The following is a 25,254-nucleotide window of genomic DNA, read 5'->3' as shown; positions in this document are numbered from 1 at the left end:
ACTTCAATCAATTAGCATAATTTTAATCCATGTCAGAGTTGGTATAATAGAAAGATTATCCAAGAAGATGGAAAACATGTTCATTTTCATCCTATCCTGGTTTAATAAGCTAGACATGAGTCATATATTTACTCCTCTTAAGAATCTGGCTCAAGCTAATGCTTTTAAAATGTGTCATTCAAGAAACATGAATTTTCCCATTCATTACCTTAATTTTATTAACTTGTCAGTAGCTATATGTTTAAAGAATTAGTTTAATTCTTTGTCCGGTACCAAGGATTGAACCCCAGGGCCTTTGCACTGAGTTACATCCCAAGTAAAACTCTCACTTATTCCCTTTTTTCAGGCAAGATATCACTAAGACACTACATTGCCCAGTCTGGGCTGAAACTGGTGATCCTCCTGCCTCAGCCTCCTATCGTGCTGGGATTGTAGGTGCATGCCATTCCACTGGGTGTTATATCCCTCTTTGATCTCAGAATCTTGTCATAGAGATATAAGCAGGATTATACTCATCTATTTAAATATCATTTAAAGCCATGGGTTTTGAAATGGTTAGGATTTTCAATTCAAATTTTATTTTTGAAAAGACCCAAACCAATAGAAAGATGACAGAAATAAAAAAATGAACATATGTATCCCCAGTATCTAGATTCACAATTATTAATAGCTTGTCATATTTATTTTATTGATCTATGCTTATTTTATTTACCTTTCCATACACACAGATTTTTGCCAAACTATTAAAAAATATACTGCACACCTCATGATGTTGCAGGATTACCCTGTAAATACAATGACTATCTCTTATGTAAGTACAGTATAATTACCAAATCAAGAGACTTTAACAATATTTTCTAATGTATAGTATAGTCCACTTTCAAAAATTTTACTCAAACATTATAAATCTCATTTTTTAAAAAAAAATTTCACAGTGAAGTTGTCTGTTAAATGTAAACTTTAAATGTGGTTACAGCACAGGACATTAGCAAACTTGAAAATAAAAACAGAACACAGCAGGGTAGTGAACACCGTCATTATCTGGGGGATAGAGAAGGAAGCTGTTTCACTGTGACAGTGACAGAATGAGAGATACAGGTTTGTCATCAAACGAGACAAGGAAAAACAACAAGAGAATCAAAATATGAACACCAAATTGTGGCGTGAGGAGAAGAAAGGTAGGAAGAAGAGACCGAATTGCCTGTACTTACATAATGATATCAATTAGCTCTGTCTAATGTTGATTAATCAATGAATACTAAAGTAGGGAAACAGGGGAGTCCCTGGCCCCTTGTTTGTAGTTTCACATTTCACAGTTGCAGTTGGCTTCAGTTAGCAGAGGCCTGAACATATTAAACAGAACATTCCAGAAACGATTCACAGCTGCGAAACCACAAGACGTGAGCGGCGTGATGCAAACTTGCCCCTCAGGCTCTGTGCCGGGAGGACAGGAATCTTCCCTTTGCCCCACGCGTGGGTGCTGCATACATTGCCCGCCTGTCAGTGACTTAACAGTGTCTCCTTTACCAGATCTCCTGTCCCAATACTGCAGCACCTCTGTGAGAGTCACCCGTGTTACTTCATACTGGCCCCAAAGCACAAAAGTAGTGATGGGAAGGAGGCACCAGCGGTGCGTGAAACACAGATGGAAAGATGAGCTGAGGTCCCGGCCGGCAACACTGAAGGACATTTAGGGACAACCTAGGCTCTACAGCGTTCCAACCACCTGCAGGCTCAGACCCTGACTTAGAGGTGTTGCCACACATCCCTGGGGATGCACAGGGACTACACTACAGCAGGTTGTCGTTCTTACACATTTTCCTCCAGATCTTTTGTGTGCAAAGAGCTATCCTTCCCCACCTGTCTAGGTCCCACGGTGCACATCCAAGGGAAAAGCAACGCTAACACAGCCAGGCCAAGAAGTCCTGCCTTGCTCTACTGGGAGAGCCTAGCACATGAAGAGAGGTGGAAGAGAAGCCAGAAGACAGCGAGTAAAATGCCAGTGAGGACAGCCTGGAGGGACAAACAAGAGAATCACTATGCAAGCCCAGACAGCCATGCAAACAGGGCTCAGAAGATGAGCTGTTTGCCACCGTGCACACCGCAGGCCAACTCACACTCTAGCACCATGGACCTGTCTGACACAGTCATGGGCATTTCTAGGAATTTCACCACAAAAACGTCACAAGGAAACTTTGCCCCTGACCAAAGTTAATCTAGATTGCGCCAGCAGGGATTTCCCATGAGAGACCAGTGGAGAAGTCTCGCCCCTGGAATATACAATAGTGAATGAACTAGAACTAAATATCTGAAGAATTGATTTTTTAATTGAAATTTTGAGAGCAGAAGTAGGAAAAAATGGAAGCATCATGGGCCATTGCTATTTTTTTTCCAAATCTGCACAATTCAATTCTTTATTGTGTATAATTCTTTTTGTAAAAATGTAAAGAGAAGATTAAAACTAATGGCTTCCATTATCAAATACCCACTAGGAAGCAGGCACTAGGCTAGGTGTATGAAACATATTGTCTCACGTATTTTTCAAGAATTACGTATTCTGTATGTAATGCCATAACCAGGAAGGCCAAGACATTGTGAGTGGATCAAGATTAATTTAATAAATGGGCTACTTAAGTGGAATGAAAGTGCATGCTTCTAGGCATGCGTGCATGGCTAACCAAATACTGCATGCAAACACACCTCACAAGATTTCCAGATTGCATGTGCATCACAGACCACCTCCCCACGTGCATAACCATTCTGCCCAGACTGCACAAAGGCAGCACCAACATTTTCAAAATTCTTGGTCTTCAGGAAAGAGCAGAATGGAGAAAAATCTATCACACAATGATAATTTCAATTACTGTGGCCTTGCTCTCTCTTAGAAGTTCTCAGTCTCCAGCGGTTTGGAAGAGAAGACGTTCAGCCTGGCATAGAAAACCTTAAATTAGAGGGAATAAGTGGAGGCTTGGCAGAGCACTGCTGAAAGGTTGCCAGCCTCTGTTTAGCTGTCTTTTCGACATCGATTCTCATGTGCAAAGGATATCGGAATGTACAAGCTGCTGAGAAAGATACATCCACATTTTGAAATGTACAAAAATCACAGGTGGTCTCTCACAGTAAATTAGACTTTCAGGGTAAATCAATAAGGTCAGAAAGTGCACAAGACAATAAAACTACAGACTAGACCAGTTGCTGCTAAATAATAAGTTATCGCTGCCAGCAACACAATGTAGAAATTTAGAAAATAATAATGGAGGCCATTTTTCAAATGCATTCTTTACCAGCTATTTTAATTTCTAGGGCTCTCTAAGCATAAAAGGCTCTTGGTGGTAAGCATTTGCTTTTAGACCTTCTAATTAGTAAGCTTCTAAGAAAAGCAGGAAGAAAATAGTCTTCTCTCACGAGTACTGCTAGAGTTTACAGAGAAGGAATTAAAATCTAACATTAGCAAAAGACTTGCAAAGCTCAATCCTTGTCATAGGGACCCTAAAATCAGGTGCAAATCAGGACTAATCTATTAACCACAATGGATTAGCTGCCATGTTGAGCACATTCCAGCAAGTTCTTAACATATGATGCTTTAACTTTATTATTTGATTTTTATGTTCACATGAAAGCATTTCCATATAGCCCTCTATTTTCATCTTCAAGACAGCATTCAGTAAGTGACAATAGACAGTCAACACTTTCTTGTAAGACAGGCTTTGTGTCAGATGATTTTCCCAACTGTGGACAGTAGTCAGTGTTCAGAGAAAGTTAAGGTGGACTACACAAGGGTGTGATGGCTGGTAGGCTAGGTGTACTAAATATATGTTTAACTTGGCATCTTTTATTTATCATAGGTATTACGGTACAACCATATCACAGGTTGAAAAGCATCTGTATATGCACTATTAAAATGACTGCTCAAAATGTTATTCGATTGATACACCTAAGACTTTTCCCAGCTCAGCATTAATAATGGCAGAGAAAGGGACTGAATCCAGGCAGACAGACTCCAGAGGCATGGTCTTAGCCATTACGATACACCTTCTCATATGTAGCAAGCAAAATACAGTAAATGCTAAGTAGTCCCTCTAATCAGAAGTAGCCATGTAAGAACTAAGAATCTGGTAGCGATCATCAAGATATAAGTCACTTAGATAGTACTAATTCCTTAGTAGCATACCATACTATATTATACAATGTTCTATTCTATTCTATTCTATTCTGTTCTGTTCTTTTCTGTTCTGTTCTGTTCCATTCCGTTCTGTTCTAGCATACGTTTGCTCCATCGTGTGTGTGTGTGTGTGTGTTTACATACAAATAGTATAAAATGCATAATGATTTTTTAAGGGTTTTTTTGTGCAGGGTCTCCCTACACAGCTTGGACTTGTAGTGATCCTCCTGTTTTCTGCTTCCTTAGTGCTGGGATTACAGGTGTGAGCCATCATACCTGGACTCCATTGCTGGCTCAGTACGCCCAGGGGTGGGGCTGGCACAGCATGCCATGCCAGGGATCGAACCCTGCCCCCCGTACTTACCTAAGCAAGTGTTCAGTCTGCTGAACTATACCATTGACCCTGAGCATGATTTTATGCACTAAAATACGGTTAAGGGGAAGAAACAGTGGGTGTCCACTAGGAATCAGAAGGAAGTTGCTTCAGTCCCTACACTCATATTCAATAGGCAAAAGCAAAGAATGAGCATCAGTTATATTTGATGTCAGGTGGTGATAAGTACATAGGAGGAAATCAAAGTGGGAGTGAAGCAGGAAGTGATAGCAGTGGGTGTAGACCTTTTATAGGAGAGGAGACTGTGGGAATTTTGCTTAGAATGTGGAACAAGAAGCTCTCCCCAAAGGAAGCCAGGGAGAAAGTCAAGAAACTATCTGGGAGTCCAGGCATGGTGGTGCACACCTGTAACCCAAGGGCTAGAGAGGATAAAAACAGGAGGATCACTATGAGTGTGAGCTGCGTAGTGAGACCCTGTACCAAACACATTAAAAAATAAGTACCTGTGAGAAGGGTGTTCCCAGCCAAAGCAGAACGAGTGTGAAGCCCCTGAGAAATGACAGTGAGATTGATCAGGGAGAAGAGGAGAGAGATTATCATCTGAGACGAGAATTAGCTCTACTGAGCAGTGGGAGTGCGGGGCAGATCTCATAAGGATACTGGCTTCTATGCCCAGTAAGACAGGGCACGTGTGACCCATTTTGCCCACAGGGAATGCTGGGATTGCCTGCAAATAAAATGAATGTTCAGAGGAGAAAACTTAAACAAAGCTTTTGGCATAGTGTGTAATAACTATCACTATGCCCTAAGTTTTAGGACATTGCTAACACAAAGTACAGCTACTATACTTCACTAGGGTCTTGAAAGACCTGCTGTTTGCTGTTAACACACCAGGTGTCATTAAAAATGAGTGCACGTTTCCATCTTATAAATTATTGCAGTGAGATGCACATTGCCATTTGTCTCCTTCACAAGCCCCCGCTTTGCTGGGACACACTTGCTCACCCTCGTGCATCTTCCTGGAACAGTCCTAGAAGTCCTCTTCATGACCGTCTTTAGCCACACTGCTACGGTAGCCCCGATGTCCAGAACTGATTCAAAATGCTTGCCTTTCATAGTCATTTTGATTTGGATACGAAGCTTGGTTGGAGTCACAAGCTTTCCCCTTCTGGATCAGGGGAATAAGGTGGCTGAGGACACCTGGCTCTGGTCTTTCTTACAAGCCTAGCTTTCCACTGGATAAGCAGCAGCACCATGCACCATAATTTTTTTAGCGTTTCTCATAAAGACATTCATGAAAGAGGAATTCTGGGGCCAGGGAGATGGCTCACTAGAATAAAAGCTTGCCTGGCAAGCACAAGGTCCTGAGTTCAATCCCCAGTTCCGCCAAAAAAGAAAAAAAAAAAAGAAAGAAAGAAAGAGGAATTCTGGAACTGCTTCAGAAAGGGGCAGAAAAACAATGAGATAAGTGCTTCCAAAGCAAAGAGGATATAGAGAGGAATATATATACATTCACTGTAACTCTGATCATCTGTTATATCTATGTGTGAAAGCCAAGCTGTCATCTAACATTCTGTGTTCACCTACTGCCTCTGACTCCTTTGCTCTTCCATTGGTCCTCTTCTCTTTTTTCCTCCAGTTGCTTTGCTCTTTGCACCCTCTATACCTATCTTATCTTGAGTTTCGCTTTCTTCCCTTTTCTGTACTGTTTAGTCTTCTCCATTTCCTCTGAGAACAGTGATGTAAGAAGATTTCTTGAGGCTCGTCATCAAGCTTTACAATGGGCAGGAACAAGGCCAAAGGCCTCTTGTCCTGCCCAGGGTCCAGGGAGCTAGGGCCTCATGCAGGACAATGGCCTCTGCATGGCTTCTTCTCCCATAAGTCCAGGACTGGTGGCCCAGGCTGGGGGTGGCATGAATCAGTTGCAAGTTAACCAGTGTGCATTCCCCTATGAACCAGGGCACAGGTCCTGAGGGCCTACGATGATGCATGAATAGGACTCATGGGCACATGGAAAGAGTAGACAGATGTAGTGTGTGACCACAGAAGGCTGAACAAGGCAGTGACAGAGACTAGGGGGGTGGACAGCAACGAGAACCAGGATGTCACCTCCTACCTTACAGGGATGCACAGCTCCTATTCTTATGGAGCCAGATGGGAAACCTCCAGGGAATGATATTTACTCTGCCTTATTTGTACACCAGTGTGAGAGTCATTTTTATTTGTCTTTTCTCATTCACATTGATACATTCTGTAAGATAAAGCATATTATCCTAGATTTGGCCTTTTCCAAAATTCTTAACCTTTGTTCCATACCACACTGCTCTCTGGAGGCAGGCAAAATTGCTTAACATAGAACCATTCACACTCACTGAGCCAGCGACTCTTCTGGAAACTAGAGACCCAGTCACCGTGAGCAACACTGACAAAGCAGGTGCTCAGAGAGCTCACATTCTAATGGCAGCATGTAATGGCTTGGATGTAGGTTGCATGGGCTCCCTGGTGTTTGCATGTTGGAAGCTTGGTCGGTCCTCAGTGTAGAGCAGTGTTGAGGCATGAAACTTTGAAGAAGCAGTGCCTAGAGGTTGGGTCACGCAGGCAGTGCCCACAGAAGGGACTGGTGCTGGATCATGGTGGAGGTTCTCCAAAGACCAAATTGTTATAAAACAAGCCACATGTGACTTGGGTCCCTTCTGTATGCAGCAGCCTCAGTTTCCGTCTGTCTGCTGTGTTGCAGACATCAGCACTGCGCTCGCAGACTATCCAGCCACCAGGGTGTCAGACAAACTTCCTAAGTTATCCAGCCACAGGGTCTTTGTTACAGAAACACAAATTTAGTAACAGACCTAGGCAACTAACCAAATGAATGAATATACTAGACAGTGTGTCAGATATTACTAACGACTAAGCAGAAATACAATGCAGGGAAAAGCATTTCGAAATATAGTCAGGGATACAGAGGAGCCCAGAAATTTTGTCCAGAAGCATAGAGTGAAAGTGTCCTCTTTAGACAACATAACTGTAAACCAAAATCTCCCTTTATAAGGGCCAGTAAGATAGCTCAGTGGACTAAGCGCCTGCTTATGCATGCACAGAGAGTGGGGTTTGATCTCTGGTACCCCATGACATCCCAGCCCCACCCCTGAAAGCACTAGGCCAGCCACCAGGGTGTGGTGGCACACGCCTATAATCCCAGCGCTGGGAAGGCTGAAAACAGGAGGGTCACTATAAGTTCAAACTGAGATCCTGTACCAAATACATAAGTTTAAAAAAAAAAAATCTGCTGAGCTTTATCCACTGGAAATTATAAACATGTATTTCCACATCTTCTAGAATAGCCAGAGTGAAAAGTGCCTCCATTTCTGACCTATAATGATATGCCTTGGTCCATCTTACCATCCAGGTCCCTGATTACATTTCTACTCTGCCTAAAGTTGGTTCCCTCATCCTTTGCCTGCCACTCATAACTCTGTTTAATATCACCTCTTTCTTTTGTAACATTCAGACAATCTGCAGTATAATTGCATATTTGTTCATTTGCATATCTTTCTCCCCTCCCATTTACATTCTGAGTGACAGGGCCACGGGATAGGGTCTTGTCCCACATTGACCTGTCCAGTGATTAGCACAATGTGTGACACCCAGCGGATGTCACAGCTCTAACACATTAATAAATGGAAACATTAGTCGAAGCAATTCTTGCTGTTGCCCTAATTCCTCTGTAAAGAGTCGCTTTACAGTTACTTTCACTAGCACATTGATCATATAATACCAGAGAATCCTGTTGTTCATGGCATTAGCATGCTTGCTTTTAAGGCTTTAAGAAAATAAAAGGCAAAGAATATCAAAGGATTTTGAAGCTAGAAGGACGTGTTTGGTCTCTACTTCTCTTTGTACTCTGTAGGGTGTTTCTGTCCGCATGGAAGAGAAGAAAGAAGACGTAGCGTCGGCATTTGTTCTGACCTTGAGGACAGACAAGGCTGCCCGAACGCCAGCATTTGACAGGCCGCAGATCCAAAGAGTTTTTCTAGCTGTTCACCCTGGCTGTGTGCCTGGTTTATTTCTGGTTTGGACTAGTTTCTCTAGCTTTCTAGGATAAAAACTCAGCTCCCACAGAACCCAGCACATGCTGATCTCTGCTTTTATTTTCATTTCTCCAGATTTGGAGCTTCCCATTTTGCTCAGCCTTCATTTACTTTCCCCTTATAGTCCTGGGCTGCAGAGGCAACTGCCTGGAAAGCGCAGGTTACATAAGGAGGCTCCTCTGCCCGAATAGCACAGTGCATGAATGTCTGCTGCACTTTTGTGACTATTTGCATAAAGTGAGCACTTCCCTACTCGGATAACTTCGAAGATATTTTGTGCCTCTCATCAAAAAATAGAGAAAGACAGCATGAAGAAGCTCATGGAAAAAGAAAGCTAACACCACTGTCCAATTAATGAACAACATGCCTTTCAGTTAAAAATGGTTTTTCAGCATAAAGAAGGACAAGGTACGCACACACATATACATCCTGTTCTACCTTACAGAGACAAAGCTCCTGAAGCCTGAGGATTCAGGGTTGGGCAGACAGGCCAGACCTCAACTGTGAACCTTCTGCGTGCTGCAGAGAATGAGCCTCTTCTAATGCCAGCTTCCAAGAAAGTCCTGCTCCTAAATAGCACCATGAGCAATATTTTAGCATTTTAATTTTCTCAAAGTTTTATAAAAACTCGACTATTTCACCCTTGCCTTGGAAAAAGTAGTGCGCGGATTATGTTTCAACTTCATCCTTTGGCAGATTTTGATTCCTCCTGGGGGATTAGTTTCTAGCCAGGCTGGGCAGCCGGAAGCCCTCCCAACCACTGCTGGCTGGGAGCTGGCCAGCCAGTAGCTGAGGCCTTCGAATGGCTTGCTGATTTTTCTCCTGGGAGAAATGGCTGTGTGTCCCCAGGAAAGAAAAAGCTGACTGCTTGAAGCCCCACAGGACTCATGGGGAGCATCTTCCTACATCACAGATGGTGGAAGCTATGGAGGCATGGATCTCCCATCACCATCTCCCAGAAATCCTCCTATTTCCGGGTTCCTGTGCACAATCTCCAGGCCTCGGGCCAACAACTTCTCAGAAAGTAAGTCACCCTCCAGTCACTTGGCAGGCCCACACCAGCAGCAGTAAGGTGGGATAGTGCTTTGAAGTTTGCCAAAGGGCTTCATGCATGTTGCTCCAAGGCCTCGTTCGAGCCTTGCGAGGTCACTGCTGACGTCATTTGCCCACCCCCCTGAGCGTGCTCACAAGACAGGGTGCTGGGCCCTGCTGCTTGCTTGGCTGAGAACACACTTCCTGCAGAGACGGGCAGCACTTGCTCCTTTGCTTTCTTCTGGTCTTTGCTAAGTGGCTCCTCCCCCAGTTACAACCTTGGAAATGTCGCCATGCCTTCATGAATCCCTGGCTGGGGAGGACTATCACCACAGTGGAAACCACTGGTGTGGAGGAAGCAGACCCACGCATGCCCAACGCTGCAAGCCCTTTCTGGGGTCCCAGGAGTCAGGGCTCTGCAAACACTGCCTGTCCAGGATTCTGCCGTTGTTTAGTCTTTATCTGCATTTAGGTGCCTGTCATTCACAATACAGAATTCTGGCTGAAATACATTTGGTTGCATCGAGTATAAAGTGCTTTCCCATCCTGCTGGCAAAACATAATTAACCAAATGACAATGGCTTTCACATACGCATTGATTCCTGTAATTTCAAGTCCCCATTACTAGATAAATCAACAGCAGAATTATATTTATCAGCAAAAGCCTCCTCTCCTGGCAGACTTTTTGTTAAATATATTAATCCTAGAAGAGTAATACTTTCCCTCTGCTTTGCAAAACAGTCCACCCATAAAAATGTTAATCGCCCTAGCACCATTTTCAGTATGGCGCTCTTCTACAAGCTGTGTGGTCCCCCCGTGCAGGGCAGGTATGGGCCTTGCTGACTGTAAGTAGTAAGATCTGCCCCACTGGAGGGTCGTGTGCTCCGGGGCTGCAGGAGAAAGCCTGTGCTGTTCTGTGGCTGCCAGCTTTTTATCTGGACACTGCACACCTCACCTAGCCCTTTGGAAAGGAGACTCTGGACCTGAAGAGACAGAAGGGTTCATATCACCCACCTCCAGTTCTTGGGGGAGGCCCCCATTTGACATGGCCACAAATGGACCTCAAAGCATCACAACCTCCCCCCCCCAAGGTGAATCATGGCAGGCCCATTACATTAGTGCTATTTAAGTCAAGGCTTTTCAGTCAAGCAAACCCCCTGCAATCTTAATTAAATGAAAAATTTGATTCCACAAGTCTGGGCGAAGGCCTGGGATTCCACAGTTCTAAATAGCACCAGGGGACTGTGGGACACAGGCCCACATTAGGGATCAAGTATACAACAACCTGCTCTGAGACCTCTGCCCTTCAGTTAGCTCCAGAAGGCAAAGCAAGAGGATGCCATTCCTGAAGGGAAGCTGCTGGTGCACTAGTTGCGCCTCAGAAGAGAAGTTTGCTGCCTTGCATGCCTTGGATTCCAAACCCAGCTGAGAGGTAATTTCCCAGCTTCTCTCTGTGCTGCTCTAATGGCGCTGTGGCTCCTGCCATTTGTTAAGCAGACACATCTGGCAGGCCTCTTGCCTCTGGGCCAGCAGCTACAAACTCCAGAGTCCTGCTGGGCCTGGGCTAGCATCCAGTTGCTGACACAGCAGCCAGAGAGTGCGTGGGGAAGGCAGGAGAGCACGCTCTGCATCCATCCGGGGGTCAGCTGGCCTGCACAGAGGCAATGGGAGCAGACAGATCTCGGGGAAAGGAGAGTCCTGAGATTAGAGCTGGACGCTGTTCACGAGACCCGTCATCCCTCCAGAGGGAGCAGATTTGAATAATTCAGGCTGAGGAGCAAAGGCAGAGCACACGCAGTCCCCGGCGTCTGTGCAGTGAGCGCTACGTTTTTCCACGCTGCCAGAGCATTAGCTCATCTGGAAGAAGCCCTGGCTGAGTCAGATACAGCAGCTGTTCACACGCACACCACAAACCAAAGCAGGGTAACTAAAGGTCCCCTCGGGCACCGGGGCCAGGTAGACTTCTGCTTCTATTCAGATCAGTTCTGAAATCGGAATGCTTTGCTTTTTTGACTTGGATCACACCACTCATCTTTTCCCACCACCTACTTTTCTTGTCAAACAGTTAGGGATAAATGAGTGCCTCTTCCCCGAGTTGCTGGCTGGCATGACCTGGGTCACCATGTGAGTGTCTAGCAGAAGAACAACCCTGAGCTGTTGCCAGGGCCTTCACGAGCAGTTGTGTTTTGGACTAAGTCATTCCAACTTTTTAGTGGCTTAGCTTCTGGCTTCCTCACCTACATAAGGCAATCATTTCCTAATGTGTCATAAATTCTGACTGAAGAATGAATAAGAACATGACTGTATTTTCAACTCCCCAAGGTGCTAAGAATGATAAGGAATCAGCTGGAGAGCTAAAGGCTTTGTTCGTGTCACAAAGATACACAACTGCTCTGCCCTGGAGACTTCTGCGCAGTAAATGGAAGGAGGGCCTTCCATGGCAACCATTAGAGAAAATATTCATGCCTGTAATTTCTATAAAATACTAAGATGTAAGTTTTGGATCAAAGTTCTGTTGTTGAAAAAAAAAAGAAGAAGAAAAAGAAAGAAATGATATCAAAAGAACCTCAGGATCGCTGAGCGCTACCTTGCTTCCCTCATGTAAATGCAATCTACTCTGTGCTCCTCTCTGTAAGCTAATGGCAGTCTGAGGAAGTCCACAGTGAGAAATTGCAGCTTCCTCCTGGCCTTCTCAGTCTGCTTGCACATTTTAATCTTTGCCTCCTGTCAGAAAGGCTTTGAGAATATGACCCTGCCCTCCAGCCTTGCTTATTATCCTTCCCAGAAACATGAATCCTTATTAAAATCCATGTAGCTTGTTCAGCTATGGCATTGCTGGTGAACCTAAATTGAAAAAAGAAAAGAAAGAAAACAGCCAGCAAGAAGAGGAAAACAATTTTACACGGCTCTTTCAGATCAATAGAATTAATTTTTATCAAGAATAAGTCAATTGGCAAGTGCAAGGGTCTGAGTTCAATCCTCAGTTCAGGAAAAAAAAAAAAAAAAGAATAAGTCAATCATATTCTAGCTTGGTTAGACATTGGTGGTCAGTCAACCTTGCTGGGTGAAATCCTTTTTATTATAAGATATACCCATTTAACAAACATTGCTGGAGTATCTACTATGCACCTGGCCATGTTTGGTAACTGGAAAGCACAATTGGAAAAGGATGCACTAAACACCTCAACTAACCACTTGGTTGGTCTTGGTTGAGGTGGGTTTCAGGCAGGGCTCTAGTCCCAAGTGATCGCTGAGAGCAAAAAGATGCAGGGGATTGTATTGGGTGGTAAAAAATGTGAAGTGCTTTGGACCAAAGTGATAGTCAGTAGAGGACTGGATTGGATGCGGGCAACTTAAGCACTTTGAAAGAATTTGAGTAATATTATATCTATACCTCCTCCATGTAAATGAATTTTCCAAATCTACTGATCTTTTCAGACTCAGACTAGCCTCTGAATCTGTAGTTCAGAAAGCACATTCTCAGGACCAGAGGCAGGCACTGACATTATCTGGGGACACTTACAAATGCAAACTCTTGAGACTTTTGCTGAATGTCAAGCTTTTGTTGTAGCTCAATAGTGGGTGTTTTATGTAGTCCTACGGTTGAGTTTGATTAATGCATGTGAATGTTTAATATGTCATTTTAAATTATATTTGCTAGGCACCCAAGCACACATACAGAAGTTTATTCAGCCAAGATTGGAAAGAACTATTGCAACTTGCTATCCACCAATGGTGAATTTATCATTAGGATGACCAGTTCTGAAACAAGTATCAGTGAAGCTTTTCGGAAATGCATGTTAGCAAATCTCTCTTCTGTGCTTGGTCATTTCATTTCATTTGTCCAATATCACTGTATGTTCATTGCATATATGTGTCTTCTACTTCCTCCTTAACTATATTCTGCAAGTAGTACACAAGTGATAGCATGGAAATATGGCTACAGCCAAACAAAGAAGCAATTAGTTATTGCACGGTGCTATGGTTTCCACAAAAGTGAAATACATAAACAGCCAAGTCGCAGGGAAAGGTCATCACTCTAGCCCTTGGAATGAGAAGCACAACCCTGTTAGTTCAAAGTCATAAATTGTATAGGTAAATAAAGATGGACTTGGTTGCCCAATACCAGAATATCATAAATGATAACATTACAGAGAAAAATGAAGAAAATTTTAGAATAAATAAAAGCAAGTGTGCCTTATCCTGGATATAACAGACACACGTAACCTCACCAGGTAAAACTTCAGGAAAACTTTGCATTTGTTCTGTTTCTTCTGGTGGCATTTGGGATTGGATCCACATTAAGCAAGGACCTTACCGTTAAGCCAAATACGCTCCCCCACTCCCCCGTCACCACTTTTTACAGACAGGCTCTCACTAATTCTAGGAACTTGCAGTCTTTGTGCCTCAGCCTCCCAAATAGCTGGATTTATAGGCATCCATGACAGCAAATAGCTGGAAATAGCCAGCATGTTAACTCACTAAGAAGCAGAAATGTTTAGAGGTCACAAGTTATAATTCTGGATCATATTTTCTGCATTCTTCTCTCTAGTGGTGACATGATCTTGGGAATATCAATTAGTCTCTGTACCTCAGTATTATTATCTATCAGGTAGGAAAACACTACCTGCCACATAAAATTGAGAGAAATAAGAGGTTGGATTGTAAATTTAAAACGTCAGTAAGCACATGACACATGTTAGGCAATGTAGTGGATTTTTTTTTTTTTTTTCAGAACCAGGGATTGAACTCAGGCCCTTGCGCTTGCCAGGGAAATGCTTATTCTACTGAGCCATCTCTCCAGCCCCTGCAGTGGATTGTTAACTGGTGGTCAATTTGTCAAACCCAGCTGAATCGCACTACCATGGTGTTAGGTGTGGGAGGCCCAACTGAGGACTGTTGCCAGCACATAAGAGGTAGAACTGGAGAAGCTTTTGGGAAGCTGCTGGGGATGCTGTTTGGAGAAGCTGTTGGAGCTGTTGGACGCTGCTGGTTCTCTTGGGCTAGTCTGCTGGAGGACCTTGCCATGCTGGCTTTCCTGATGAACTTGGCTATTCTTGTTGCTGGAGGAGCTCAGGACCTTCATTGTCACTGAGGATGACTGTGGTTCATTTTGGGGGAGCTCTGGTCCTCATGTTGAGCATCGCTTCCTGGCTCTGGAGGGGAAGATGGTGCACTGCTCCTCCTCATGGAGAAGCTTGTCATGTTTGCTTTCCTGATGAGAACTCGGCTTTTCTCATTGCTGGAAGAGCTTGGGACCTCACTGTTGCTGAGAATGGCTGTGGTACTTTTCTGGGGGAGCTTTGGTTCGTACCTTGAACATTGTTTCTTGGCTCTAGCTCAGATCCCTCAGCCTGCCAGCACAGATCCTTTATCCTGCTGGCATAGACTTTCTAGGTTCTACCACCGACCTTTCGGCCTTTCCAGCACAGATCTGTGAAGGAGGCCTCATTGAGACACTGTCATGGGCTCCAGGCTTCCACTTGGACTCGTGGGAGGCCTTGTTATGGGCTCTAGGTCTTCAGCTGAACTCATGCAGGATACTAGGATCCAGACCCTCAAAAGCATTATTTAGTCTTTAGTGTGTGGACTGATTTTCTGCACTGTTTGTATATGATTCTTTGGGTGATTATAAGATAATCTTATAAAATGTGTCCTATATTGTATTGTTCTCCTTGTAAAGCCCCAAACCACAGCAGGCACCAGAGCCCTTCCCATAGCTTCTGGGCCTGTCCTCTTGCATCCGGCCCATCATCCAAATATTGGTTGACTTCAATGAAGAATACTTTGAGAGCTTTAGAAATATTTTGACAGAGAGAAGTGAAAGAAAATATGCATAAATAAGGGCAGTTAGATTCACCAAGGAGTGAGGCGAAAGGTAAGTTTTGCCTTAACATAGATTAACTAAAAACATTCCAAATAATGATTCAGATAAATTGGTGGGTATCAAAAATATAATAGCTATTTAAGACATTAGTGACATTTGGGTTGATTTACAAAGATTAAAAATAGACTCTTAGAATTAAAAGAATATTAGGATTAGAAAAAATCTTGGCAAGCACCTGTCAATATAAGACTATCAATCATAGCATCCCTGTGAATTCTGGTACAAATGCTTCCTGCTGACGAGACTATTAGACAAAATAACATATTTCAACTTTAAACAGTTTTAATGCCCACAAAGTTATCACTTTATTGAGTTCAAATTTGGCTTTGTTTCTTTTAATCGCAAGTTCTATTTGTGATTTTAACGAAGTTCAAGTCTTGCTGGGCATTCTTATCCACTGAACAGATCACAGCAGAGGAGGACTATATCTCTGGACCAAGTTGATCTCAGCTGCTCTTAGCATTGAAGGAAATACTGTATTGAAGTGCACACGTGCCAGTGGATGACTTTTTCCCAAGGAGCAGCATCACCAACTGGAAATAGAGGGTTACAAAAAGGGTCTGACCTTCCAGGAGCTTATGTCTACACAGAGGGGTCATCTCCTCACATTAGTAATGGCAGTAAATTATTATAGTTGCTGTGCTGGAAACGGGGGCTGAGCTAGGAGCATAGCACTCAAAGAAAAGGAGGCAATTAGAAAGGATCTTGAGGGTGAAGAGCTCACTCTGTAAAGGAAGGGAAGAAGAGGCATGGCACAGTTCAGAAAGGTATGATGTTAACTGTGTATTTTAGGGATCAAAGTGATTCAGAGTGGCCAAAGCATTGAGCACCACGGGGAGAAGGTGCCGTGAGAGGTGAACTCAGACAGAAGGGCAGATGTCAGAGTCTGCAGAATGAACGGCCCCAAGGACTGTAGGTGGACTGATTCACCACACAGGACTCACCTTATAACCAGCGCATTTGCAGCAACCTCAACGAATGTCATGAGCTCTGCGACACTTAGTACAGCCTCTGAAGGGTGATAACCTGACTCATCATGTCCTTATTTCTTTCCAGGGAAGTGGCAGTGACTTTGTCCTATGCAAGGCATCTCAGAGCCCATTGAATGATGTACTTTACCTCGCTCTGAACACTATTGGATAAACACAGAAAAATAATGTCTCACAATTCACCAAGCCCCAATGTGTCTAAATGTTTTCATGTCCCTTTTCTAAATTAGAAGATGAGGGTAGAAAAAAGGAATGAATGGGTAAAGGAAATGCAGTGCATCTCACAGCTTCAGTTGAGAGGGATTAAAGGATGCAGACACCTGTTGTTGGCAGATTCATGACCAAACCCCCAAAAGAATACTCTGGCAGGTTTAGCTCCTGCAAACATCTGAAGCAAGTGCCTTGTTCCCTTTGGGGTCTCCATTGTCATTAACCTGGGTAAACTCCATTGAATGGGTGGAAGATGTGCTACACAAACTGGTCCACTGCCAGAAGACTAACCCTGGGTGACAGAAGTGGGAGCACAATGACATTTATAACCCTAACAACTTTAACAAATCTGAGCTGATTAACAGGATGGCTGAACTGAAATCCTTGTGCTCCAATTAATCTTTCAGAAAGCTTCATGAAATCACACTTAAGGGAGAAAAAAAATCCATGAGAGAGTCTAGGCAGGTCTCTTCATAAAAGCAGAGAATAATTGGAAAAGACACAATACATTGGCAGGTAGAGCGATTACTAGCTAGCAAGTTTTAAGTTACTACTCCTGTTGGTAAATAAATGTCTATGTTTACATTTAAATGTATGCCTCATAGAAAGAGTCTTGACACTTTTTCGAACAAAGACCCACTTGAGACACACAAGCTCATCAGAGAAAGCTCTGCCCGAATCAATTGAAGGTGGTGGGGAAAACACAGAGACAGAGACTTTCATGCCCAGACTGTTAGAATGGCAGGCTGCGAAGCCATGGGAGAAACAGATGATTGGTCAGATGAGGAACTGGTGGTGATGCACCCGGTATTTAAATGGATCAGCCGCTGAGCACTCAGGAAGAGTTGGTCATGGATAAGAGGCAATGCTAATGAAGTAGCATGTGAGCCGCAGAGGGTACCACAGGTTGTATTCAACCACGACTTAGAGCGATGGAGAGTTGAGGAAGCATTCGAATGGCTGTATACTTACCATATGGCTGTGGATAGGAACACATCTGCATGTAGCTCTCTGGGCATTCATGTGCCTGATGAATTTCCCATTAAATTTCTATACCATGAGCTTTTCTTTATACACCATTAGAAAATACACTCTTTTTTTTCTCAGTCCATTCTACTACTCATTAACAAATGTTTTCTTCTTTAAAACAACAAGCTATGTGGTTCCTCTTCTCCCCCCAGTGGCCAGGTGACAGCACTACACATTTCAATGGTCAGTTTCTGACAAGAGGGCAGTTGGGCTAGATATCATCAACTGAGACTTAGAATCCATTTCTACTTGCTTTTATGCGCTTCCCCCATCCTTGAGAGCAGAGACTGGAAATCTAACAACATTTTCCAGAATTTCTGGCCACTTGGATCTTGGATCTCATTGTGGTTCTGCCAATGGAATGAAATCCTGCAGGTTTTTGGAGGCAGGAAGAAACAGAGTCAACCTACTCACCTCAGCGGCAGTTGAAGGCTGAGCTCTGGACACCATGAGGCATGCTGCATTTTTACAGACTAGACACCATGTATGTAATGTTGAGTGATTGTGACACACCCACCAGCATCCCACAATTATCTGGCCTTAGTAGGTTGTTTGTCTTGTGTATTACTTTGAAAAGTGGTAAATAGTAATGGTACCTACTGCATAGAATTTGCTTGAAGGCTGCGTAGACATGCCAAGGTGTTAGCACTTATGCCACCCATATAAACCACAAACAGAATGTCTAGCACAGAGGAGTCATCAGTGAGGGCAGCTAACATGGTGAAAATCTGAAACCAAACAGAATACACCTGGTGAAAGAAGAGACTTGCTGTCAAGAGACAGGTGACAGTTATATGACAGTCAATAGATTACTTCTTTGGTCTTTGTTTATCTAATGTTCTTAACTGAAAGTGAAAGACACAGTCAAGGTCACAAGGTTATTTATTAATTGGAATCATGACTTTAGAAAACACCAAGAACTATACAAATGTGTGTAATTATTAGTTATAGAAGTGCTGAAACAGTTCACAGGAAAGAGTCAAAGTGCTTTAAAAAAAATCCGGTAAGCTACCCTGAGAGAAATAGCCTTTAAACTGAGCTTTGAGGAATGAGAACAATTTCTTCACATAGAAGGGGCATGTGGAAAACCACCAGTTTGAACTAAGATATGAAGGTGAGACACAGAAGGGTCAGTATAGAATATATTATTATTTTTCTAACATTTTTGTCTAACAGTCATGCCTCATACACTTTGCAAAACAGCTAAGAAAAGAAATCCTAAGTGAGATCTCCTAATTGGCTTTCTGCATAGTTAACATCACTTACAGAGAAAAACAGTTATGGGGCAGAATGCATTGAAAAGAGAAGGCTCATGGGCATGATTATGTAGCCTACAGAATTTAAGATGCATTCTTCTGTGTTAAAAGAAAAAAAAAAGTAAAAAGAAAGAAGAAGAGAAAAGAAAGCTTCCTGTTAGCAGGAAGACGGCAAGGTGTCCCAGCTGATGAATAATATTCTGCCACCAGGATTCCTGCACTCTTGGTAGCAGCAGCTCTGACACAGGCGTCCCACTCACCGAAGCGATGAATGACCTCATGTCAGGTGGCCCCACCTCCAGCCTCTAAGTGGGGATGTCAACAACAGGCCGAGGTTATTTAATGAAAAGGAGAAATATGATTATCTTGCTGGTTCAGAGAAGCGGATAAGCAAACTGACTGCAGGCCCATGCACTATAAATAAATAAATAAATAAATAAATAAATAAATAAATAAATGCATTCTGGAGATGACGAGGGCAGTTGGAGTCTGGTCATATTCACGTAGCTCCTGTGGCGTGACAGGTGGATGATGAGGAAGCAGCTGCAGAAGCTATTTGGTGTAGAGCTCAGCACCTAGAACTGTGCCTCGTTTCGGTCCTGCAGGGATTCCTGACAAACGGTGCCCGTTTCCACCTAATTGAGAATCAAGAGCATGTTCTACTATATTCTACTAGGTTTTTCTTTTTTAACTTAGGAAAACCAACAATTTCCCCCCGTAGTGGTATCCTGAACACATCCACTCTGAACGCTCCTATTATTTCAAGAACACAGGGTTAAAAGACGATGCGGCCAGGAACAAAACACAGTTATCAACCACACTGCTTTTGAAGCAGGGCTTAAGTCATTGAAACAGCACCCTTCTTTTTGAAAAATGTAGGGAGAGAAATATGAGGTCGATTCATCTGCAAGAAGGCTAGAATGGTAGTGTTGTGGCTATAACCCCACCAGTACAACAGAGTAAAAAAGACAGGAGAGCCGAGCTTTTGTTCTCTGCCCAGCTGTGGATTCCAATAAGGTAATGGACTTGAAAGAATCTCACGCCAGAAAGTAAAAATTTCAACTCTTATGCTTATCATCCATGAAATTTCCCACTTCAACAAAAGCAATCAATACTAAATCACATAGGGGAGTCACGGGCAGTTGAACCCCGAGCAGAGGGAGAGGGAGGGGGAAGGTGAGACAATAACGCAACTGGGCACTGGATGCTCGTGCTGCGCACTCCGCCGTGTGACCAAAGCCTGCGCTCTGGAGGCAGGGCTCAGAACTCAGGCCTGCCACTGGGACATGAGTGACCTCACGGGAGCATCATCACTTATCCTAGCCCCAGCTGCTTCCTCTGCAGCGTAGAACAAAAATTTTATCTAAGTACGTTTACACACATCGAACCACCACCATGTGAAACCAGAGGGAGGCAGCGGTCCAGGGGTGATGGGACAGGAACCGATCAAAGTATGGTACACACGTACTTTTACATCACTCCAAGAGGATTTGGTGAGAAACTTCCAAATTCAAGCCAGGTATTTGGTTTGACATTATTGTGGATATGCTGTGAAGACTTTTTTTTTTTTTTTTTTAGATAAAATAAACATTTCAGTTGGTAGCTTGCACACACCTGTAATCTCAGCACTTGGGAGGCTAAGGCAAGAGGATCATAAGAGTGCAAAGCCAGCCTGAGCTAAAAATAAATAAATAAATAAAATAAAAATAGATAAATAAATAAATAGGGAAATTGAGTAAGTCTGACTACTGTCCATAACATTGGTTGTCCTCATTCAATTACTGGGATCTCTAATAGAATAAAGGGTGATTTTCCTTAACAAGAAGGAATTCTGCCAACGGACTGCATTTGGATTCAAAGCACAGGATGTCGTCTTGAGTCTCCAGCCTGCTGGTCTACCTGGCCTCACGCTGCTCACTGGCTCTCCACAACCTTATCCCATGAGTGGACTTCTCTCTTCTCTACACTCTCTTTGCTTCTCTGTCTCTGTTTCTCTTTCTTGTGAATTTTTCTCCTCCATGCTATGCTATCTGTGTAATATCACACACACACACACACACACACACACACACACACACACACAATTTATTGTCTCTTTCTCTGGAATACCCTGACAAACATATACAATAGGAAGAGTAAAAAATAAAATTGGAAAAGGCAATTTAAAATAATTTGATAGGTAAGTAATTTAAAATAATTCGGTAACTTTAAAAAGTTTTAAAAGAACGTAGTCCTTTCAATGGACACCATGAAGTACTTTAATAAAATTAAACACATATAAGCATAATTTCTTCCTTTTGATTTTAAAAAGAGTAAAAACAATATAGAATTTCAAGAAACAAAATGATAGGCATTCAACCATGGTTGTTACACTTCATATTGTTATCTTCAAGTCATTCAGGTTACCAGATGTAAATATGCTAAATTGTTACCCAAAAAAGTAAGCAATATCTGTTCCTTTTAATAAACCAATAGAAATTAGTAGTACAACTAACTTAGCTACCTTTTGTGTGTATGTATAATATATATATATATATATATATATATATTTCCTTCTGTTTCTTTTCTCCTTTCCCTCATCCCTAGATAAAAGCATAATTTTAAGAAACATTATCTTAAAACATTTAGATTAATATGCTAAGAAGTCATTCATCATCGACTTTTTTTATGAGCAGAATATATTTATTGAGAGAAAGAAAGCTCCTGTCCCGAGAGAGGGGCAGGAGGTGGGCCCGAGCGGGTAGTTCCCCCCTCATCATCGACTTTTTTGCCTATAATTACCTACGAAATTATATTGAGTGATATATGACATTAGAATCACTAAAATCTTGCTCAATCACTATTACTTGATAAGTAGTAGTCAATGCATTGAACATAGAAAATAAATTAGAAAAAGGTAATTTTTACAATTGACAGAAAAAAAAGAAAAAACAACCAAACAATTGATATGACATACCTAAATAATCTAAAAGGAACATCTAAAACTTAATAGGAAACTTAGGGTTTTCATCAAGTGACCAAGCACAACAAACACATATAAAATTAATAATATTTCTGTTTACAAAATAATTATAAACAGCATTGAAGAACATTTACTTAAATGTAAAATATCTTTGCACAACTGTTCAATGAACATTTATTTTCTACTAGAGCCCAAAGAACTCTGCTTGAAATGTATATTAGTGCTTTTTTTTTCAGTAAAACACTTAACAATTATGTTAATCGATAAGATATACTTAATAGAAACAATATCCTTTTTATAACACATAGTACAATTTCAATAAACATTTTATCAGTCTTGTATATAAAATGTTTTTGGCACATAGTCACTCTGTTTTTCATACCCTAATTCTTAGAAGCAGTATACTTCTCAGTCCATGGGTTTTGGACTTGGCCTTCTAACAAGCCATGGCATGATGGTAGGCATCATATTATCTCCCTGGTCTTTTTACACTCCACTCTGGTTGTTGGAGACGTAGCAGCTATGAGCCAGCAGAAGCCTGCAAGTTGCTTTCCACATTGGCCTCAGCTTCTTGGGTCTTTGCCTTCCCATGAGAAGAAGACATCCAAGTGGTCCAGTAGTGGCCACTGAGGAACCACACAGGAAGCAGACCTGGGCCCAAGCTTGGGGCTGAGCCAGTTTATCATGGCCTGGGTTGCTTCTATCCCAGCTGGCCCTTAAATCAAGAGCAAGAATAAGAGCTCCCAGAATGTTTAAGCTACCCAATTTTGGGATGATTTGTTATACGGCACTGTGACACAAATTGAGATCTGCTGCAAACAAGATTTTCTATTTTATTTAGTTTATTTTATACTATGATTATTTCTTTTTCATAGTGCTGAGGATAGAACTCAGGAGCTTGCATATGCTAGCTGGAGAATCCACCAATGAACCATACCCTGGTCTCATTATTTTCAATTTTATTTATCAAAATGATGTTAAAGTTCATAAACAAGTGACTCTCTTAAAGACTTCAGAAAAATTAAGCATGAAGTGGAAAGTGGTCTAAGCCCACAAGCAACAATGATTAAAAAACAGTAGGAAAATAAACCATGAAACAAAGAATATACATATATTCAAGTGGATTTCCCAACACCAAGAGAATGATGGGATTGCAAAATAGTGTCATGATGAATGACAATGTATAAAAGCAGAAACAAAACCATGTATAGACAATTACAACTCCGTAAATATGTTTTTCATACAGAGAAAGGCTAACTGAAAAGCAAATGCATAATGGGCCACTTAAATGAAACTATTATCTCAAGGACTTCAAGAGAAGCAACAAAAACAGAAAAATATAGAATTTCACATGCTAAAACCAGGGGCAAAATTACCTCTACAGAGCACATTAAAAGAGTATCAAAACACTTCAGCTAGTGTTTTCCAATCTTGAACATACACAAGGAATGTACAGAGACAGTTTAGAGGTAGAGAAGTAGTTCTAAATGAACTATGCACACTCTCTCTTTATTCTCAAGTTTAGTACGTCCTCTCCTAGCAGAAATGGAATTGCAGTCATACAAGTCATTAGAATAAAAGGCCTTGTGTATGGTGTTACTGCATATGGTGTTACTGCGAAGACAAGGGAGCCAGGGCTCAAATCTCAGTTCCTCTGCTCTGAGGCTGTGTTACTTCGGGCCTATTTTGTCATCTGAAAAATGGGATGGTATGACCAACTACCTACTTCTGATAGTGTTTATGAAATTTAAATAAATTCATTGGTAGAAAGCACTGAGCAAAGTGGCACACAATGAACACCATGTGTGCTCATCATCATCATTCTTGTTACTATTTTATTATCATTATTATAATCAGGCAATCCAGAACACGTCATGCCATGAGTTTTGGAAAAGAAGTCCAAAAATTAGCTATGTGTCCTCAATCCAATAAATATCTCTGAACTTTATCAGAAAGCAGCAGTTATTGGCAAAACATACCACCATATTGAGCCACCAAAAAGTTAAGCAATTTGTCTTTAACCAACAGCTAAGGTAAGCTGAAGTTAGCATCTTCCCTTCCTAATAATTTACATTACAAAAACATGGATTCCATTATAACAGAAGAAGCTATTATTAGTGTGTCAGTTTAAATAAGAAAGACTAGAAAGCTCACCCTGGCTTCCATAGGTGTTCCTGGGGGCTAATAGAAGACCTTGTGTTCCACAAGCAGGTCAAGAATTGTTTCTGGAAGTTCATACTTTTTCCCAAAGTATTTGTTGTTCTTTACAGAAAATTAATGATAAATATCCAGAACATATCTACTTTACATATCCCTCCCCTAGGAAACTGAACTAATATTTCAAATTATTTCCAATCACCTCTTTCTGCAACCTACTGCATTTTAGTTGATAGCTATTCTGTTCTTCTGGATATTCAGGCCAAAACCCTAAGGTCAACCCTAAAAATATACTTTATTTTAGAGTATTCTTAAGTTAACAGAAAAACTGGGAAGATAGTATAGAGATAGTATGGAAAACAAACCCACAGTTTCTCCTCTTATGAACACTTTGTCTTAGCACAGGGCATTTGTTACAATTAAGGAACCAGTAAATTATTAATTAATTATTATAAATTATTAATAACTAAAGTCCTTGCTTGATTCAAATTTCCTAAGTTTTGTGCAAACATACTTTCTTTACAAGTCATTTCCCAGGATCCTCTAGGTTGTGGCTATTGCTCAGGCTTTCCTAATTTTGAGGACATCACCGGTTTTAAGGAGCGCAGGTCAGGCATTGAGTAGGGTGGCCTTCACTGGGGTTTCTTTGGTCTCTCTCTCTCTCTCTCTCTCTCTCTCTCTCTCTCTCTCTCTCTCTCTCTTTCAGAACTGGGGATTGAACTCTAGCCCCTGCGCTTGCCAGGCAAGCACTTATTCCACTGAGCCATCTCCCAGGCCCTGGTGTCTTTCTTATGATTAGCAAGGGTTTATGGGATTTGAGAGGAAGAGGACACCATGTCATTGGTACTTTCTACCCAGACAGTTCATCACCAGTGATGTTAACCTTGACCACCTAGCTGAGACCGGACCTGCCCCATTTTCACTATAAACATTATTTTTCCCATTTCATATTAAAGTCTTCACAAAAGAGTCATTAGGAAGAATCTAGACTTAAGAAGTGGGGGAATGTATACTTTTAAAGGTATTCTAAACATATTTACCTAACAGTTTATGGGGTTTTTTTTATGTATTTTAGTACAGGGTCTCGCTACACAGACTGGACTCATGGTGATCCTCCTGTTTTCAGCCTCCCATGCCCAGTCTCAGTGCGC

General features: G+C 42.0%; 1 protein-coding gene across 3 annotated transcripts in view; it reads right to left on the bottom strand.

Annotated features, from left to right (window-relative positions):
- Positions 1–25,254, bottom strand: part of St6galnac3 (ST6 N-acetylgalactosaminide alpha-2,6-sialyltransferase 3) — a 553,279-nt gene that overhangs the window by 283,507 nt on the left and 244,518 nt on the right. The gene's annotated exons all lie outside the window — the stretch shown is intronic.

Source organism: Octodon degus, unplaced genomic scaffold (assembly GCF_000260255.1).
Source record: "Octodon degus isolate 3935 unplaced genomic scaffold, OctDeg1.0 scaffold00167, whole genome shotgun sequence".
NCBI lineage: Eukaryota > Metazoa > Chordata > Mammalia > Rodentia > Octodontidae > Octodon > Octodon degus.
The sequence above is the reverse complement of the archived record's forward strand: the minus strand, read 5'-3'. Positions and strand labels throughout refer to the sequence as shown.